Source organism: Python bivittatus, unplaced genomic scaffold, assembly GCF_059951505.1.
Source record: "Python bivittatus isolate LINGU-HERP-01145 unplaced genomic scaffold, Pbiv_v1 ctg000080_np1212, whole genome shotgun sequence".
NCBI classification, from domain to species: Eukaryota; Metazoa; Chordata; class Lepidosauria; order Squamata; family Pythonidae; genus Python; species Python bivittatus.
In genome coordinates, this window is record NW_028277035.1 from 75007273 (window position 1) to 75027177 (window position 19905).

The window sequence follows — 19905 nt, forward strand, 5'->3', positions numbered from 1 at the left end:
TCCATCACCCCTCAGTCTGCTTACCAATGGCAGAAACCAGAGGATGCTCTACCAACAACTGTGCCTGTGTTCTCACTTGCAAATTCATGAGATTGGCACAGGAGATTTTGGGAGAAAAGTCTTATATTTATGTACTGTTCTTTATATAGAGAGATCTTTCAGATGGAGGGAAGTTGAGGGTTGTTTCACTCCTACTTAACGTCAACCTTGCTACAGCATGAGGCCCACCAGCTTTAGTTCCTTGTTCCATCTTCTCTTCTCCACCAAGAGTGTGATCATTTTCAATGAGCTATGTGTATGGCCACAAAATTAAAGTTAAGCTCCTGATGCACATTCTAGGGGAAAAGATTTGCAGAATAACCCTGTACGTGTTTTCTCAGAAGTTGTTCCCCATGCAAGTCAGTGGGGGATAGATCTGCCATCTTAGAAAGGTAATGGAAGGACAAGAGGGAGGCCAAGCGAGAAAATACAGCTCTGTTTCGCCTCCTGCCAAAGGAATTGCTCAGCAGAGTCAAAGAAGACACATGCAAGCAGAGTGGAGCACTGCTGCAGATGTCTCTTCTGCTAGAGACGTTACCATGGTAAAATTTGCTTGTTGACTGAACACCAAATGGTGAAAGAAATCATCTAAAGCTGCCTGTGTGGCATGTTCCCAGAGAAACTTGCCACAGCCTTTAAGAGGCAGCTGTCAACTATTTTGCACTGTCTCACACCAACTGCAACTTTGCCTATCAGAGAAAGTTAAATTTAGCAGGTAAATCCATTCAAAGGCAAATACTAACTTTTAAAGCCTTGTTTGCATTTTTAAAAAAATCTCCTAGAAACATTTGGTTCTGGTTGTTTAGATATTATGAGTATTATGAATCATTTATTCTATCCCAGCCCTTTTCAACCTGATGTCTTCTAGATGTAATCCCATCATAGCTCTTCTGGCCATGTTATCTTGAGATCATGGGAGTTGAAGTCCCATTTTTATATAAGAGCAGCTGACTGGGGACATCTATCTTAGAATGCCTGTCTATACTCTTTGGATCTGCTTATTCCCATGACCATCTTGATATTAATAGCCATCCCCACATGGTGAATTATCTTTCTGCATGACACCACACAACTTAATGGTAGGAGCAGCTCATATCTGCCAGGCTGATGTCTGCTGGAATTTCAAATAGTCCTCACAAGACCCTAAACTCTCCGCACTTTCAGTTCTCACCCAGCCCAACAGGACAATAGCCTTCATCTCTAGCCTTGAAATTATACTGCTTTAGAAGGGACCTGTGAGAAAATACGCTGCTATAGTTGTGTGATACCCAAAGCCAAACTTTGGGAACCTAGTTTCCTTAGGCAAGCACTAGGACTATGTATATTTCCCACATGGAAAATGGTGAATTGTTATAAACCTCACATGCTTTATACTTGAAAAAGTAGATTACACAAGCATAGCATATGTAAGAGTGCAATATTACTTTTTTTAATAAAAGACATTCAGAACAGTGCAATGCTTCTTTGTCTGCACCTGCAAATCTATGCCATGAAGCAGAGGACTTAATTTCATACTTTGCTTGGAAAAAAATTCACCATGTGATACCACTGTCAAAATGTCAGGAATGTGTAGGTGTTTTCTCCATCTTGGTAGATCTGATTTTATTACTCCCTCAGACAGGAGAGCAATAAAATTATTTTTTTAAAAAAATGTAGATTCTGAAGGCATTATTAAATAAAGGACATAGTTTAACTGATTGCAGTCATTTTAAAAACATAGTAATATATAATCACGTAAAGATTCCAAAAATTGCAGCAGTGACTCAAAAACAACTAGTTTGGGGCAGCAAAGGCACAGCAAAGACTTTCACTGGAGGAATTGCTTTAGATCACATTCTTAGGGAGGTAAAGAAATTCATGTTGTTAGCTTGTTTACAAGAACTGTGCAAAATCTTTGAACAAGATTAGTAGAAATGAAGCACTTCCCTTTCAAGCGTTAAAGCAGCCACATCCTTTGCAGGTATTGCCTGTGCATATACATACCAGGATAAACAACCAGCCTTCAAAGCAGCCATGTCAAGTTCACAAAAAAGAGGGTTATAGTGCCATACTATATAGTGTTGGCTGATGGGCGCCCCAGGTTGGATGGCACTCAACGTGCTACTGAGGAAGAGCTGAAGATCCTTGGAGTTTATGACATGGCTAGATTAAAGCCTTCAGGACATCTAGTTGCTGCTATTGCAAAAGAAAGAATACTGTATGCAAAAGTTGAAAGACAAAATTACAGCGTCAATACAGAAAATAAGAAGCATGAACATGTGAAAGTTCAACACAGTGAAAAATGAAATGAATCAAGTACCCATTGAAATCAAAGGCATCAGTGATTGAAATGAACTGGAACTGGACACTTTCAGTGAGAAGATCATAACGGCAAACTACTCCGGACATGAAAAACAAAAAGGAACAGTATTGCCTTCATAGTCAGGAAGGACATAGCAAAGACAGGACTTTGGTACAATGTAGTCAGTGACCAAGTAATATCAATTAAGAAGAAGCTAAAACTTGAAAAGTCATGCTGACTATTCATTTTATCTTTTTTAGACACACACTTCCTTTTATCAAGATTCTGGCATAAAAACAAATGTCTGTTTTCATCAGACTCTATTGTTTCTTTCACTCACCCTCCTCCCCTCCCCTCTCAAACAACCCTTTAATATCATGGTTATGCAAATTTAGACTCAAAACACTGATGTAGAAGAAGAGGAGGTTGATGAGTTCTATGGTCCAGTTTGATCTGAAATCAACAGAACATAGGCATTTGCAGGCCTGTTGGCTCCTATACTTTTGGAGGATAGTAAATTGCCATCATCATGATTTTAAAACCAGGTAAAGGATCCTAAATTTGGGGCTAGTTATGGACCTATTTCCTTAATCCATGCAGATCTTAACTAGAGATGGCTAGATGATTGAGAAGTTCTTTCCAGATATAATTCCTCCTTCCCAGTCTGGTTTATCAAAAATCATAAGGCATCAGATAATTTATAGTTATTAATTGATATAATGGATATAGCCAAAGATAGAACAGGCTCTTCTGTATTAGTATCTTCAAATGCAGAAAAAGCCTTTGATTTGGTTCTGACTAAATTTTTTAAGTAAGTGGTAATTAGATATGGCTTTCCATGGGACGTTGTCCAATGGATTGGGATCTATTAATTGCAACCCTGTGCCAGAGTTATAACAAACTGAATGATGTCGTACTCTTTTCAGTTACAATGTGGAACTCAACAAGGCTGCCTACTTTCCCCCTTGCTATATAATTTGATCCTTGAATCTTTAGTCACCATGGTAAGGCAATCTTTAGATATTAAGGCTATTACATTGGCAGGGTGTGAATTATTTATGTAAGTATGAATTATTTCTGTATGGTGATGATATTTTGGCAATTTTGGATCAATACTCTACCCCTTTGCCTAATTTTATAAAGGCAATATTTTGGAAAGTATTCTGGTTATAAGATGAATTGGGATAAGTCTTCTTTACTGCTCTTGGGCCCTAATGTACCAATACAGCTATGTAAAGAAATTGACTTTGTGATTTCTACTGATTATACTAAATATCTGGAGCTTTATCTACCCCAAAATATTTCTAAATATGTAGAAATAAATATGATGAAACTTTTAGAAAGGGTTGAATCAGATGTTAATAAATGAGTTAAAATTCCTTTAAGCTTGTGGAGTAAAATTAATGTTGTTAAAAAGAATATTGCCCTTTGTTTGGTTTATGTTCTTAGATGTATTCCTATGTTAATACCTAATAAATATTTCCTTTGGATTGATCATTCATTTAGGAAATTTATTTGGAATAGTGGACCATCAAGGTTTGCCTTAGTTAAATTGAGATTACCATTTGAGGAAGGTGGCTTTACTTTATCTGACTTGCAAAAATACCATTGGGCCAATATTTTATCAGCCACCTGCTTTCAGAATGAAAATACAGTTGAATATTATCCTGTATGGGCTAACATGGAAAGTTCTTATCTATTTCCTTTGTGATCATGGCAAGTGTTTGGAACAGCCTATAGCAGAAAAGGTGTTTTATTTCCAGGAGTACAAGCAGTGAGAAATATTTGGGCCACATTGGGACATAGATTTTTTTGATAATGGGACTCATGAATATCTAACTCTTTGGAACCATTCTACTTTGAAAATTGGTGGTAAATCATCCTATTAAAAAGTTTGGGCAGAAACTGGGATCATGACCTTAAATCAATTATTATGCAATGACTATTTTAAGAATTTTTCCTGAGTTCTTTAAATTGAAGAATGTAAAGAAAATTTAAAGAAAATTTAAATTTAATTTAAAGAAAAAGAAAATCAATTCCTTAAATTGAATTTGGTCTTCCCAATTTGCAACAGTGGCATCATTTTCAAATAAAGCCTGTATCGATGACTCAGCATGGACCAAATTCTTTGCCTGATTCAAAGGCATTTGAGATGCTTTCGTATTTGACAGAATCCATGACAGAAGTAAAACTCGTAATGTATCTCTAACAAAAGCTCAAGAATACTTTTAAAGTAGACATTTCTGGGATATTTCAACTAAGGACTAAAGAATTGGAATCTCTGATAAAGTCCCATCAATGGATCCATGACCTGAAGAATGTTTAAACTGTATCTACAGAATTGAGATTAAGGTTGATTCATTAAAAAATTGTTTTTCGTGTAGACTGGACTCTCCAAAGAACGTATTTGAAAGGATAGACATCATATTTTCTATGCTGGAGGTGTAAAAAAAAATTGAAGATTCGTTGACCCATATGATATGGTCATGTGATCATTTGGTATGTTTTTGGGATGGTGTATTAATGTATATAAGCAGATTTATGGGAAAATCTTTAAATGCTAAAGGTGTTAATGTAATGTTGAGCTATATACCAAAGCTTTGGAATTTGGCTGTTTATCAGGAATTATGGCTGTATCGAGCATGGGGGGTGGCTAAAAGAATTATATTGTGAAATTGAAAAAGTGATATTATTTCAGATGTTAAGGAATGGTTGTTGGAAATGTGTGGTTTATTTTTTTTGGAAAAGGCAATATTTTCTACTAATCAAAGAATGTAGCAATAAGTGTTATTATGGCAGAGATTATCTTACAAATAATACTTTGTATTGTTCATATTATAGTAGTGAATTCATTAGTAAACCAGTGACTTTTGATAAATATAAAATGTAAGGTAGACTTTTTTTCTTTTCTTTCTTAGTTTTTATTTTTTTTTAATTTTCTTTATTTTTTTTTTATTTTCTTTCCCTTTAAGATTAAAGATTATCTTGTTAATTGTGTGTGTATAAACTAAGTAAATATTTTTTAATAAATTTTAAAAAATCAACAGAACATGAAAGTAAGATGTGCTTCTTGTGATTGGAGACTAGAATGCCAAAGATGAAAATATTTAGGAGGAAAACATAGCTGGAGTGTACAGCCTCGGGAACAGAAATGAAGCAAGAGAATAACTTATCAGTTTCTGCCAATCCAGTGACTTCATTGATAACACAGTCTTCAAACAATGAAAACAGCACTAAATACATCAGCATCACCAGCACATGGAAATAAAATTGATTCTATTATTGGTATAAGGAGGTGGAAGAGCACAGTTAATAACAACAAAGATGTGGCCAGTGGCTGACTGTAGAACTGCCCATGAACTGCTCATGTGAAAGTTCCACATCAAGCTGGAGGAGGAGGAGGAGGAGGAGGAGGAGGAGGAGGAGGAGGAGGAGGAGGAGGAGGAGGAGGAGGAGGATAGGATATGATCTTGAGCATGATATGTTCTTGAGCACCCACCACTTGAAGGAGAGCATCAGGAATCACTTTGAAATCCTGCACTTCATTGATAGGGACCCAGAGAAACTGTGGAATGACATCAAAGAAGATGTTAAGGACAAATGTGCTAAGACACTGATAAAGACCAAAAAACAGAAGAAAGCAGAACAAACTGTGGAAATTGCCAGGAAGAGAAAAGAAGCCAAATCCAAGGAAGACCAAGATCTCAGGAAAGAACTTAACTAAGAAATTTCAGGAAACCGTTAGAAGAGACAAGAAGCAGTATAACAACATCTGCAAAGACACTGAAGATGGAAACAAATAGGGGAAAAACAAAAACAAAAAAAACAAAAAAAAAGTCTTTCAAAAGAACTCCGAACTCCAAACAAGGTTCCAACCTTGATTTAGTATACTAAAGGATGCTGACGGACTAATATCAGGAGGCTGGTAGCATCTTTTCAGACTTACAAATTTTATTAAAAGTCATAAGTTTTCATGAGCTCATTCATCGGATGCATGGTGTGGCTAAACTGATGTAAGATTTAATTAGGATGAGGTGGGGGGAGGGAGGAGAACAGTGGATGGTAATGTAGGTACAGGTTACAAGCAAGACCTAGATTACAAGGATCTGATCTATTGACAATTGTAATATGTTAAAACCCCATTGTGTTTGTCAAGACATTCTGAAATAGCTTGAAATCTTTTGATGTACAGTATGTGAGTTCAACCACCTCTCACTTGATTGTGTTTTTAAAGTTTCTTTTTGCCGAAACACCTACTTTGAGATCTGCAATGGAAGGTCCTAGGAGATTGAAATGCTCTGGTATTGTCCTTATTTAGAGACCTGATATCAAACTTGTGCCCATTAGTTCTTTTGTGCAAAGTTTGTCCTGTGGTGAATCCAGAGTGGCATTGCTGGCAGATGATGGCATATACAGTGTCAAATTAGAGGAAGAGCATGTGAAGGTGCTTCTAATTTTGTGTGTGAAGTTGTTAGGGCCTTGATGGTGCTGTGGAGCCAAAGCATATATACTCTGGGTAGGCAATATGTCATTGGTTGGAGGCTGGACATCATCATCACTGTCATCGTTGTCATCATCATCATCGCTACTAGTACTGCATAGAGGGCCAGAGCAGATAGAGCCCCTCATGTAAGTGACTGGGGCTATGTCATGATTTTCCAAATTTATCAGTAGGCTTTTTGGTTCAGGAGTGGGTATTAAAAGGTCATTTTAATGCTTTTGTATTTTCTATTTGAACATTAAAAAGGTTCCAAAATCAGTGGAAAACATGTATCACTGATTGCAGTTCTGTCAAGTTCAGAAGTAAAATGGAAAGAGTCTCTGGAAGCTGTAAGTGTCTGATGGGCCAAGGGGTGCTCACCAAGGGCATGGAAGACTGCAGCCAAAAATATTACAGTCTGTGCTCTTTGATGCTATTTTTTATATTGTGATTTTATTGTATTGATTTTCTGATAGTATTACTGATTTTGAAAATTGTAATAAAGCTTTATAGGGAGTTATTTTAAAAGGTAGGATATAAATATGGAAAATAACCATCAGAATAATATATTATTTATTATATTATTGTTTTATTGCCAAGAGAGGTTTACAAGGAAACAATAAAAGCAATGTAATAATAAACCTATAATCCTTCAAGATAATAAATACAGACAGGCTTCATTCTGAAAAAGAAAAGTAATTGAACAAGGAGTCTAAAAGACAGCCAGCTCCTGAAATCAATTGTTATTCTATAACTGGATAACTGGATCACAAGCCTGTCCTTCAACGGAGGTTCCTTGGTTCTCTGAGAAGATCCAGGAGTCGAAGTGCCAGAAGACAGGCCTGGAGCTATGCTAGTTTGACAGGATGCAGATATGAACCAAAGCTCAGACTTATAGCATGGTGGTAAGGATAGCAAAGCAGAATTAGTTCACCCACTTACCACATCTGTGGTGCTCTCCAACAGCCCTTTTTAAAATGACCTTTAAAAAACAGTTATCAAGCTATTGTGATATGATCATGGAGCACTTTGTGGACAAAATCATTCACATTTTCTTAAAGTTGTAAGCTAACCAGACAGAATGAGTCTTATGATGTTACCTGAGAAGAGTTTCAGCCTCTTGATTCTGAGGAAGTGAACATAATCACTCAGCTCTACCTCATACCTTGGCACTTTGCCCCACCTGGTTAATACATGTGGCCCAGGATGGGACAGGAAGATAAATCTGGGCTATTCTGATTACTTCATTGCAGGAAAGGGAGTCACTAATATCTTTGAAGAGGGTATTTGAGTGCCCATTCCATAAGGGGCTGATCTTGGACCCCACTATATTAGGCAACTATCATAAATTCTCCAACATCCTCTTTTTAGGGAAGGTTGTTGAGAAGATGGCAGGGCACAAAAGCCTTTGGAAAAAGTGGATTATCTGGACTCTTTAAGACAGACCCAGGCATGAAAAAATAAACTGCACTGGTCATTCACATTGATAGTCTGTGGTGGGGCTTAAATAGGGAGAGCACAACAATATAAATCCTGCCGGACCTCTCTGCAGACTTTAATACAACCTTAATACAAGGTAGACATACCACATGACTATGGTCTGTGTGCAAGGGTTGGAAATTGGGGGCACCATTTTGCAATGGTTCCAATCCTTCCTGAATCAATCATCAAGACATCAAGCCCTTGGACACTCCATTACAGAGCACCACAGGGCTCAAGACTCTTCCCTATTTTATTTAAAACCTATATGAAGCTACTCAGGGAAGTCATTTAAGAGTTTGGGATATGCTATCATCAATACAATGATGATATCTGGTTATACACCTCTACCTCAAAACAGTTCAGAGATATGGTGAAAATCTTTACATAGTGCCTAGAAGTTGTTAAGAGACTGAATGGGAAAAACAGGTTGAGACTTAAGCTAAGCATGACAAAGTGGCTGTTGATTCAAAGCTGACTGAGTCCAGGGGAATGCCAACTTTAACTGTAGATGGGATGATCTACATGATCCTCCAGAAAGAGCGGGTATGCAATTTGGGAGTACTTCTGGACTCTCAGCTTCTTCTGGAACATCAGATAGAAGCTGTGACCAAAAATACCTTTTTCCCAGCTACAATTCCCAGTTGCAATCATATCTGAAACCCGAGGTGCTTGTAATAATAATTAATGGCCCCACGATCCCATGCCTGGACCACTGTAATACACTGTACCAATAGAAGAGAATATATGTAGCTCAGGTTTGAACTGTGGAGTCCTTGGTGCTTTCTGAACTTGGTTGTTTGATTGCAGACGTTTCAATACCCTAGTTGGTAACATCATCAGTGCTAGTGGGTATGGGATTTGTTCCCTATTAATATACAGTAGCTTGTCCTGCCAGTGTTGGTGGGGGTCTGGTTTTCTCCTTGGTAGTTCCTTGATTAGAGTATTGTTTTCTGCTTGATTGTTTGTCTGGTGTTCATTCCTGCTTATCTGGGTGCTGGAGAGGATGTGTTCTAGTCTTTTTGTTTCTTTCTTAGCTTTCTTATTGTCTCTTTTGAATGGTGTTTAAATGTGGTTTATCTCTATGTGTCTACTGATGGCTGATTTGTCTGAGTGCCAAGCTTCCAGGAATTCCCTCCCATTTTTGGATTTAGCTTGGTCTAGGATGCTCACAGTTTCCCAGTTGAAACTACAGTTGAGTCTGTCCATGTGTTGTGAGATTAAGGAGTTTTAATCGTGTCTTCTACTGCTAGCTGGTGTTCATGGATGCACTCTGCTAGTCTTCTGCCTGTCTGTCCTACATAGTAGTTGTTACAGTACATATACACAACACTGTATGTTGTAGATGACTCCTGTTTTTTCTTCTTGGGCTACTGGGTCTTTTGGTTTACTTAAGATATTCTGGAGGACTTTAGTTGGTTTGTGTGCTATGGTAACGCCATGTGGTTGTAATAGTCTGTTGGTAGTTTCTGAGATGTTTCTAATGTATGGCAGTGCTATCCTTTTCATAGCTTGTGTTGGTTATGCTGTAGTGGGTTGAGTGGTCAGGCACTTTTTGATAAAGTTGCATGGGTATCCATTTTGTTGGAAGATGTTGTATAGACAGTCTGTTTCCTTTTCTGGTGTTCTGGGTTGCTGCAGTGCATTTATCCTCATCTGAATAATGTTCTTACACAGCTTCTCTTGTGGGAGGTTCAGTTGTTACTTCAGCAATGGAGTACTTGGTTAGTGTGAGTTGTTTTTCAATAGACTTGTTTCTAATTTGCTGTTATTTCTTCTGCTGATGAGGATATCCAGTAAGGGTAGTGCATTGTTGTTTTCTTCTTCCCTTGTGTACCAAGGAGAAAACCGCACCTCTACCAACACTGGCAGGGCAAGCTACTGTATATAGACAGGGAGCAAACCCCACACCCACTAGCACTGATGATGTTACCTAGTCGGGTAATGAAACGTCTGTAATACACTGTATCTGGGACTGTGCTTGAAGATTATCGAGAAGCTGCAGCTACTGTAGTGCAGAATGTGGCTACCTGCAGGCAGACTGAAACTACCAAACATAACACCTTATTGTGGGAATTGCACTGGTTGTGGATTTTGGGGTGCAACTCAAAGTGCCGGTAATAACCTATCAGTGGCTTGGGGCCTGGTTATCTGTGAGATCACTTACTCCAGACAAACTCTGCTCACCCAGCACACGCTTGCTGAGAGTTTCCATCCCTCATGAAGTAGAATAGGAAGGAAGTCGGAAATGAGCATTAGGTACAATAGCTTCCCCTTGTGGAATGCCCACCTGCTAGAAGTAAGATCAATGCCCTCACTCTTGAAATGTAGAAAGCTGTTGAAAACCTCACTTGTCAAAGGCCATTTGAGACTACAAAGTGAGAAATAGATGTAGCTGGACTGTGAGATGCTGCTGCTATTATAATCAATAATAATAATTTGGCAATTTATATATTTATTCTATTTTATTTATTTTACAGTTGCTTTTATATTGTTTATGATAGTCCCTGTATTCAATATTGGGTTTTTTCTTTACAAATTGTTTGACTGGTTATTATCTTGATTATGCTTTTGCTTGTAAGCTGCTTAGAGTCAGAACTGACTGAAGCAGCCTAAAGTCATTTGCAATCAATCAATCAATCAATCAATCAATCACCTGCTTGGGTGAATGGGGATTTATTTATTTATTTATTAGTCATCCACCCATCTGTCCTCTAGGAATTCAGACTGCTATACATAACATTCCTTCTTCCAATTTTCTTCCCTGTGAAGCAGGCTGGTAAGGTCCTCAGTCACCTGGCAAGCTTCCATATCTGAGGGTGAATGGGCCTGAATCTGAATCCTCCTGGTCCAACTATATTGCCCTGTTCCTTCTCTACACTCCACCTCATGATTGTTACCTCTTGGACAGCCATGATAAAGATGCTCAAGTTCTGAGCCAAGAGGCAGAGTGACTTGGTAGTTTCCAGAAATGGGGAGGTGGGAAGGAAAAATCTGCCCAGAGCTACAACCCTGCAAAATGCAAAAGGAAAAAATGGGTTTGGTCCAGTTTCAGAAAATCTGTGTAGTGTAGACCCAGAAAAGAGAAAGTTTAAAAAGCAACAGCTCAGCTGACAAACACCAATGATTTCATAGGAAGCTGCTCCACAGATTCCAAGTTGAGGTACCCTTATGAAGCAGTGATGTCTTTCTCAAGGGCAGACATCTGCCCGGTTACTGGAATGTGGGGCAGGAAATAGAATTGCTGATAAGCTGAAAGTTAGATAAAACAATGGGCCGGTATGAATGAAAATTCACAGAGTAATACCTCCTATACCCAGCTGCTGTGGATGACTTTCATGAGCTTCAAGTGTACCCAATAACCCAATGAAAACACACCAGTCCTTGAGCACCATGGAAAACAGCCTTTGCAAGTTTTTGTTCTACATCCTACATTTGGCTAATACAAAACTGAATGTTAAATGGAACAAGAAATGTGAGAAAGAATGAAGTGGAAATACCAGAAAGTCAAGACATGTTGAAGGTATCACAGATTCAAAAAACAAACAAACAAACCTCACTTCATTTTGATTCTGGATTTTGGTTTAATTTTGTTTCTTACAAGTCAGTCTTTACTTTTCCTGAGATCTTTTAGATCTCAACTTTTTTAGTACAGAGAAGATTAAATTATGCATGTTCCTAACTTCTTAGACTCTTTGGATCCAATTGAAGTCTAGACCAAAGTCTTAGTCTCCAAGCTGGAATGGAGAAGAAAGAATGTTTGCATCTCCTCACACAGGTAGCCCTCCACTCTTGGGTGACTTATGAAGACAAAGAAGGCTAACGTACATTCTTGGATATCTCTTGCATGTTCTATTTAATCTTGGTCCAGGATGCTAGAGGCTGACTAGTACCCTTTCCTCATCTAGAGCTTTTACATTAATTTGGCGTATTTTTGTTTGCTGGTGTTTTCAGGCAAGAAAATCCTAGTCACCCTCTACCCTTCCCCCAGCTGCCACATTGAATCTTACTGCTTCTGGCATTTTTTCTGTCCGCTTTTGGCATCAGCCCGAGCGGCAGGTGTATTACCACCTGGGTCACTCTGGCACTGCTGGAAACAAAGAAGACTTCCAACTCTAAAATGAAATAAATAAATAAAGGCAGCTGCTTAGCAACTCCTGCTTGCACGTTTTCCCTCTTTTTCTTGTCAGGCAAAGAAGCAGACTTTAGTCATGCAATAAAGGGAATGACAAAGAAAGAAAGAAGATAAATAAATGCTAGCTCCAGCAAATAGTTCTTCTCTGTGTGAGAACCAGAAAGGAGAAAGGACCAGGAAGAGAAGAAGCTGGAGGGCCTTAAAGTTAGTGAGACATTCTCATGAAACCCTGGGCCAAGTAGGCTTTTCCTTACATGTGCCTTTGTATTTAATTCAAGCGATGGGCATCCACAAGTTACAAACTGAAATTTGGGGTTGACTTTCCCTTTTTAGAAAAGACAATTAACTGTGTATTTCACTCAAATACTCCCCTTGTAAACTCTAAAGTCTTGTACATTTCAGCAGAGGTTAACTTCCTGATCAGAGTACTTGGGACTACTTTCTGATTTTAATTTCCAGTTTATGATTCAGTTCTCATTTGCATTCGAAAGCACCTTTCCTTAAGTAACCAGAGGGATCCAGTAGCAGGGGAGGGCTTTTGTGTCCTTCCTACACTTTGTTTCTTTAGTACAGCTTATAAAATGAGACAGATGTTTTATTGTTTAAATATGAATCTCAAAAATCCTTGTGAAATATAAGCAATATAAAAGGTAACAGTAACTTCAGCCTAAGGTGGGTCTTTTGGGATTAAATTAAAATAATTTGCAAGGTTTTATTTTTAACATTACTTTAAACCACAAAATATAACAATTTAGCAAGCATGAAATTAAACAAGTATGAACTTAAGAATCCAAACCAAAAGGCCTTTTTGTCCAAAGATTTTGTTTTCCAACTTCGTGATCGTTAAATTTCTTCTTTGGCTCCTCAGAATGCATATAACAACATAGCAACAAGTTGTGCGTTAGGGTTTTTACCTTGAAGTCAGGTAAAAACTGACCTGCCATACTGTAACAAGGCCAATTTAGAAAAAGAACAACCCAGAATACAGATATCTCCTTACAAGTATTTGGAAATTCAATAAAGCTTATTCAGATTGGCCAAAGCACACAATTCTTACACCGCTTTCCAGCCAAAGTCCACCAATATTTTCACCTTAAGCTTTCCTCGAAGAGCAATTCTGCCCTTACTGGGCTAAATCCAGCTCAGGGGGTTTATATGAAGAATGTGTGGGAAAGCTCAAAAGGTTATCATTCAGCGTCAGCTGTGCTTATCTTCCACTTCAATACTTCTGCCAAAATACTGTTGCAAGAATTCTTTTGCATAAATGCATACAATAAAGAATTACTCCTGTCTGGTGACCACCACTTCCTGCTTGGCCACCATGCTCCTTTGAGTTACCAGCCCAATCCTATTTCAGAAGTTTATCTCAAATGTATAAGATTTATGGGTAAGGATGGATAGGCATTTACTTACTTACTTACTTACTTACCAGCATTTCTAAGTCATCCCACTCTCAGTAGACTCTGGATGACAAGCAATAGGACAAAAAGAAAAACCACAGCTAATACAATAACATTTCTATGAAATCCCTCATAGTGCCTCTGTTCAGCTTGAGTGCTGAAAAGGAGGATGAAACAAAATTATTTTAACCTGCTCTCTGAAATCCTACTGCTTGCTTTTGCCTCATGGATAAACTAGGCTTTAGTTGTGAATAGCCAGTGCTGAGTGAAAGAAATCTACATATACTCAAAAAAAAAAATTCCATGAACCATCATATGCTATAGAGCTGAAGGGTGGCATTGAGTATGTATTTGCTCCAGGTAGAACTACCAAATCTGGGCTACATCAATCTGGAAACCCACCAGATGACAGCAAAGGGTTAGAGTTTTCATTTCCCTTTGTTGCCATCAACTGGTCATCCAGATGTTCGCAGCCCAGATACCTAGCTGCATGACTAGGTTGCCTTTTTAAAATGAATTTTGTTTTCATTGTATTATTATTGTTTTTACTGCCTTGTTTTATAAGTGGCTTTATTACTGATTGCTTTGTAACTATTTGTATCGAAGGTTGTTTTTATTATTCCTTTTGTACTCTATTCCAGACTTCTCCTTCTTCTGAGTTCAGCCTGAGGAAGGACACTCCTTTGTATCTGAAGCACTCCAGAATCTCAACTCATGTTTACTTTTGCCATATAAAAGAATTGTATGAGTTGTAACTCTTGGAAGCAGAAGCACGGAAACTGAGCAATAACCAAAACGAATTTCCTGTTTTTTCCAGCATAGGTATATGGTGGTCAATGTACAAGGGGTGGTCAATAAAGCCATGCCTAAACTATTAATTGTTCTATCATCTGCCCATACTGAAATTTCCTACTCCAGTGCTAACCTCAGCTTTGAAACCTTCCCATTTGGCAGATGCTGTGTTACACAATAAAGAAACCCAATACTGTGAAGGGTTATCTAGTGTTGTAGAAGGACTCCACACCAAATGAGTAGAAGAGGCTAACAGGTAAAGAGAAAAGCTTATTCAGCAACCATTGTTAGATTTTTCCAGCTGGAGCAGATATCAGCACTGGGGTGGTTACAGTATTTATAACCATGCATAGCACAATGTGTCCATTTCTCATTAGTTTGATGTATGTTTTTGCCCTGTATAGTTAAACATTGCTTTTTTTTTTTTTTTTTTTTGCACATACAAAGACACTTGGTTCCCTGTTTGTTCTTTTAAAATGCTGTCTGGTTACTTTCCCATCCTAGAATATCCTGACATGCCCACTAATTTATTACTGTGGTTTCCCTGTATGCAATCTGCCTGTTTCTAGGTGGTGGAGTAGAGCCTTCATTTCTAGTCAGGAACCGATGTGTATTTTCTGATTCTCCCCTAAGCATCTCCAGTCTGGACGAGAAGTCAGCCGTGAGCATGCAGCTACCAGCCAAGAGAAATGTCTTCTAGATATCGGCCTCCCTTCTAGCACATATCTACCACTTGATGCTGTCCTTGATTCTTAATCTGCCTATTCTGAGCACCAGGGAAGCAAACAAATGGCAGATGAACTCAGTGCTGGATTTGGGGGGAGGGGGAGAAGAGCACCATAAATAACATTTCAGAATAAGGAGGACAGCAAAGGAGGTTAAAGGGAACACCTTGTGTCACCTCCTGACACAAAAGCAGTGGATTAGTAATCATGCTGGATCTAACCCAGCACATCAACTATCTCATAACGTCCGGAGAAGCCTACACAAAAATATGCTCTTTTAGACATGAGTCTATCTGTATGTACCTTGTATTTCACTTTTCTATATATTAAAAAAACAAATTATTTTCTAATTGCCATCTTTTCCTTCCATAAGATTTTTAAACTTACACTTGGCCCCAGAAGGATGCCTCTGGAAAGCATCAAGGGAAAAAAACAAGAGGGGAGATCCACTGATTCCTTGACTGCTCTTTTTTTCTCTTCCAGCTGCATACTTCTGCAAGGATTTCCCTTCCTCAGCCAAGGCTGATACACTGCCCTGAGAGCTGCTACACCAGGAGAAATACCTTGCTTACAAACACAGATGTCTCACCTAGATGGGGGAGGGGTGGCTTCCCCGTCACAGCAAAGAGGGCTGAGAGAGTCATCCTTTCTGCCTTTTACATTTCTTGTCTGTTCAGCCCAAGAAGTCTGCAGTGGCCAAATATGGTCATGTAGGAGAGAGCCGGTTAGGCCTAGGGGTGAAGGCCCCAGGCTAGAAAGCAGAAGATGGTGAACTCTAGTCCTGCCTTGGGCATGAAAGCCGGCTGGGTGACTTTGGACCAGTCCCTCTCTCTCAGCCCAACTCACCTCACAGGGTGGTGTTGTGGGGAAAATAGGAGGAGGAAGGGGCATTAGGTATGTTCTCCACCTTGTAATAAAGGCGGGACAAAAAATCTAAAAAAAAAAAGAGAATGAGCCCTGTTCTCTCAGGGAACATGGCCCCTGAGGCAGCAGCAGGAAGAGATGCCCCCTCTCTTAATAGATTATTTTGGATGGCACAGCTAACTAATGAAAGTTTGTTAAGCCCTGGCTTAATGACGCTGAAAGTTGCTGGCCAGAAATGGTCGACGCTTCGGCGGTTCGAGTCCAGCCTTCACGTTAGCAGGGTGAGCTCCTGTTTCCTCCCCAGTTCCTGTCAACCCAACAGTTCGAAAACTCACGTGAGTAGATAAATGGGTACTCTCACTCCGGTGGGAGGAAAAATGCTGGCGGCGCCTTGCAAAAAGGAGTCAGGAGCAGTTGCCAGTAAGCGCGAAAAACCGTGCATGCCCGAAAAGGCCGCGAAGCAATGGAAACCCCACCTCCTGCACTCGGCAGCTGGGCTCTGCCCTAGGAAGGAGGCTCTGGCAAACCACTTCTGAAACAATTGCCTTGAAAACTGCAAGGACTCGTCCAAGCAGTCACTGCAGGGTCAGCAATGACTGAGCGCAGATTAAAAAAAAAAAAAAAACAACTGTAGGGATGTTTGGGTCCAACATGAACACAATTAATCCTGATGCTGAGTGGGTTTGGTTCATAGGACTCCCTAAACCCACCCCTTGATCCAGTTAAGGATGCTATGTGAACGGGGCCCATTATGTGCACTTGCATACAATATTCAGTTTGGCCTCAAAGATGGGTCTGATGGTCTCAGGTTCCCATAGAGATGGGAATCAGGATAGTAACGACTTTTGGATTAAATTATACTACGCACACCTAGCATTCAGCAGAGCAAGCTCCTGCTTCCTCCCCAGCTCCTGTCAACCCAGCAGCTTGAAAACTTACGTGAGTAGATAAATGGGGACTCTCACCCCGGTGGGAGGAAAAATGCTGGCGGCACCTTGCAAAGGAGACGGGAGCAGTTGCCGGTAGTGCAGAAGCCGCGCTCGCCCGAAAAAGGCGCAAAGCAACAGAAACCCCGCCTCCTGCGCTCGCCAGCTGGGCTCTGCTCTAGGAAGGAGGCTCTGGCAAACCACTTCTGAAACACCTTGCCTTGAAAACTGCAGGGACTTGTCCAGGCAGTCGACACAGAATCAGTAACGATTGAGTGCGGATAAAAAAGAAAAAAGTGGCAGTGGTGCTTCTCTCTCTCCATTTGAAATAAATCTGCTGGCTTTGGTGAGGTTTCTATGGACACAAGGCTTTTTAGAAAAATTTGTTACACTCAAGTAATTATGTTTTATATCACATTATCCATTAGCTGTAATGTGGCAGTTACATCCATCATAATATGTTTTTTTTTAAAATGATGAATGACTTTTCCTTCCATGAGAGCCCTGTTCAAAATTTCTAGCTTTTGAGTTTGGGTTTTTTAAAAAAGAAGCTTATGGTACTTGAGGCCTCAGAAATGTATGAAACAGAATGAAAGTAGTTCAAAACCAGCTTTAACTCTCCTGGTTGTCACCTAGGAATATAGGAAGGTAATTTACCAAACATGTCAAGGAATTTTTGTATAAGATACTCAGTGCCCTTTTATAAAATAAAATTTAAAAATAGAATAATTATGGCAAACAAACCACTTTCAATTTGGTTTAAATTCACAGAATTGAATGCAAGTTCAAGTTCATATGAAATAGATTATACAGTGGTACCTCAGGATACGAACTTAATGCGTTCCGTGACTCTGGGCATATCCCAAGTTGGTCGTAACCCGACGCAAATTTCCCCATAGGGTTCAATGTAAATCCGGTTAATCCGTTCCGCCCTCCAAATTTGGTCACACCCCGAAGCAAATTTTCCCATAAGGTTCAATGTAATTACCGTTAATCCGTTCTGGCATCCGCGGACCACCCGTCAGGGGCGGGAGAATAGCTGGGCGCCGCGCAGGGCATGGCGGGAGAAAGGTTGGATGCGGCGTGGCGGGAGAACGGCCGGGCGGGGCACGGTGCAGCAGGAGAACGGCCGGGCGCGGGGTGGCGCGGCAGGAGAACGGCCGGGCACCCGCGGCGCAGCGGAAAAACGGCCGGGCGCGGCGCGGCGGGAAAATGGCCGCAGACCACGTGTCAGGGGCGGAAAAATGGCTGCGGACCACGTGTCAGGGCGGAAAAATGGCCGTACCCCGAGGCGGAATTCGCACATCAAGGTAAATTTTGGCGGCCAGAGCTGGTCGTAACCCGAAAAGCTCGTTAGTAGAGGCGTTCGTATCCCGAGGTACCACTGTACCTGTTTCTTATTTTCCAGTTTTTGTGCATCAAAATTGATGGATTTTTCTTTGGAAGCATTTTCCCTCAGAAATCTATGTATTGAAAATAGAAAACAAGTCTGCTAAGGGGAATGGATGCACTGATATAGCATTCCCAGTCTTTGAAATCAGTATAGTATAGAATTCACTGTGTTGGAAGTTGCAACAGTAGAATTAACTCGGTCAAACAAAAACTTATAGAGTTGATTCTTTAGGACAAGGGTGGGCAGACCAGAGGCATCTGGAGTCTATTTCATTTTCATTAGAATCTAGAGCAGTAATTTTCAAACTGTAGTCCACAGACGGTCCACTGCAGCCTTGCTACATTCACTGCCAGTCAGCGGGCCAAACTACAGCCAGCTCACAGTTTCAGCTTCACCTTCCCTCATTCACTGGCATTCAACTGGATCCCAAAAACAGATTAACGGCTGAAAACTGGTTCTCTGAAGTACTCAAGTGACATTTATCATATATACTCGTAGATAAGCTGAGAAGTTTAGGTTCCAAAATACACCCCCAAATAGGGTCTGGCGTATCCATGGATGGACCTATCTGTGACTATATATGGTAATATATTTTTAAATTTACTTGTATATACTTGTGGATAAGCCCATCCACGGATAAGCCGACCCTCCAATTTTTAACCAAAATACTATGAAAAATGCATGGATAAGCAAATTGTGAAAATTAAAACATAAAAAATGTTGAGCGTTGGCTTATCCACAGGTGATACACTTTTCATGGTATTTTGGTTAAAGATTTGAAGGTTGAGGGCTTATCTGTGAGTATATACAGTATTTACTTTCTTTCTTAACTGGGTCTTATATGCCACTTCAAGACTCTGAATGCCATATTTTAATTATAAAAGTAATATGATACAAGTACCAACCTGAATACTAAAATTCAGAAAATTTCAAGTAGAGAACAGGACTGTAGTTAGCAACTGGGAGCCCATGTGTGCTGTGGTAAATGCCACAGGGATCTCATCCAAGCAACCCAAAAAAGTGTGTATAGAAATCTAAAAATAAGATTTCCATGGGCTGGAGATCCATTTATTCCTAGTCCTTTAGTTGTTGTTGTTTAGTCGTTAAGTCGTGTCCGACTCTTCGTGACCCCATGAACCATATTGCGCCAGGCCTTCCTGTCCTTCACTGCCTCCCTGAGTTTGCTCAGTTTCATGCTCATTGCTTCAGTGATGCTATCTAACCATCTCATCCTCTGCCGTCCTCTTCTCCTTTTGCCTTCAATCTTTCCCAGCATTAGGGTCTTCTCCAAAGAGTCCTCTCTTCGCATTAGGTGACCAAAATATCTGAGCTTGAGCTTCATTATCGATCCTTCCAATGAGCAATCAAGGTTGATTTCCTTTAAGATTGAC

The 19905-nt window shown here is 39.8% G+C and overlaps 1 long non-coding RNA gene across 4 annotated transcripts in view; it reads left to right on the plus strand.

The window, feature by feature from the left end:
• The window catches only part of LOC148216741 (uncharacterized), a 52934-nt gene extending 37273 nt beyond the window's left edge, over positions 1-15661 (plus strand). For 2 of the 4 annotated variants that reach the window (XR_015794939.1, XR_015794940.1), the window contains exon 3: positions 14456-15661. This is a non-coding gene — a long non-coding RNA (uncharacterized LOC148216741). The remainder of the gene's footprint in view (positions 1-14455) is intronic. The other 2 variants (XR_015794942.1, XR_015794941.1) reach the window with 2 other exon arrangements.
• Positions 15662-19905: the final 4244 nt, after the last annotated feature.